This window comes from Crinia signifera, chromosome 6 (assembly GCF_055691185.1).
Source record: "Crinia signifera chromosome 6, ASM5569118v1, whole genome shotgun sequence".
NCBI classification, from domain to species: Eukaryota; Metazoa; Chordata; class Amphibia; order Anura; family Myobatrachidae; genus Crinia; species Crinia signifera.
In genome coordinates this window covers 165,567,561-165,569,463 of record NC_139222.1, presented here as the reverse complement: position 1 = coordinate 165,569,463, position 1,903 = coordinate 165,567,561, and positions in this window count along the sequence as shown.

Here is a 1,903-nt window from a genome sequence, read left to right as displayed (position 1 = left end):
CTGCTTGGCACATGATTTTATATAAATGTTTCTATACTGTATAGTGGACAGAATGATCACATTATTTAAACATGTACAAGATCTAGATTTTTGAAAAAATATTTTTCAAAGCGCCGCTATAACACTCCCTGTTTCACCTTATTACCAAGGCGAAGCGGGAAGGGACACAGACAGTTGTATTAACATCTTGGATGCTAAAGTGTGGGAGCAAAAACGACCCCCTCCGGTGATGTTCCCTTGAGCAGACAGCACATCAGTGGACATGCTGTCTCTACCTGCCCGGCTGGCTCTTCTGTGCATGCGCAAGATCTTGCTACTCACATGATATCTCCTATGCAGCCCAGGCAGCAGGGACAGCGCTGACCCTGCTGTGGGAATAGGGCATCACCACCCTGCAGCTGTCGAAGTCAATAGCATACATTTGGCCAGCATACAGGCCTTTTTACTACAAAGAGTTATTCCTGTCCTCAGAGCAGCCGAAAGGTATGCCGGGCCCTGGTAAAATTTGGGGGGCGTGACCTAATCACAGGAGGCGTGGCCACCTGCCACGATTAGGCCACTCCCCCAAAATGTTTAGAGGGGGTTGAAAAAACACTCTAAAGTTGAGGGAGGGTGTTATTTCCACTCAGCAGCAACAGCAGCACACCTACAGCATATGCTGTGCTGACAGTAGGCTCAGCATGAGCTCTCACCCTGCCAGTGAAATGCTGATGCTGAGCCTGCTGTCAGCACATCACATGCTGTAGAGGTATGTGCTGCTGCTGCCCTGGCCCTGGAGGGACTGAGGGGGAAGGGGGGGTCGGACCAGGGCCCCTGCTGGGCCCTTCCAGCAAGCCTGGGCCCGGGTAATTAGTACTCCCCCCCCCCCCCCTCTTGGCAGCCCTGGTTGTCCTACCATGTAGATGTAGTATGGCTATTGAAGAAGAATGATCAGACAGAATAGGATACAACCACTCTGGAATACCTGGAGGAAAATAAGGTTGCAGATGGTAATCTAAACTATAAGGAGGTTTTTTATAGAACTTCTATTGCATACTTCCCCTGAAGTAACGAACGTATCTGAACTCTCTGTAAAGGAACAGAAACCCCCAATGATTCTTCTTACATATGATACTTTAGAAGAGTCCATACACCCTATTTAGTCCATCCAAGTATTGTTTTCTAATAGTACTATTGCGGGAGCTATTGTTACAGACCCATAGCATTGAAACAACATGCTAAATATTGTGTAGGTGTCCCTTGTGCAGCCAAAACAGCTCTGAACTTTTGAGACATGGACCCCACAAGGCCTCTGAAGGTATTGTTTCATATCTGGCACCAAGATGTAACCAACAGATCCTTTAAGTCCTGTAAATTGCCAGGTAGGGCATTCAATGTTCGGATTTGTTTTTCCCAGTACATCCCACAGATACTCAATCAGATTGAGATCTGGGAAATTTGTTCTTTAACAATGTTTAGGTAGGTGGTTTGTGCCAAAGTAACATCTACATGAATGCCAGGACCCAATATTTTCAGCAGAACATTGCTTGCAAACGAAAATGTGATTCATCAGACCAGACCACCTTCTTCAATTGCTGTGTGGTCCAGTTCAGATACTCAAGTGCCCGTTCTAAGTGGACAGGAGTCAGCATGGACACTCTGACAGGTCTGTGGTTCCGCAGCACCATATTCGGAAAGCTGTGATGCACTGCGTGCTCTTTCTTCCTATCATAGCTAGCAATAACTTTTTCGGATATTTGTGCAAAATTAGCTTTCTGTGTGATGGGATAAGGTGGACTAGCCTTTGCTACCCACGCACATTGCTTTTTGCAGGTTTTAACCACTGCATGCCAGGAACATCAAACTACTGTAGGCCTGCATTTTGGAGATGCTCTCACCCAGTTGTCTAGCCATCATAATTTGG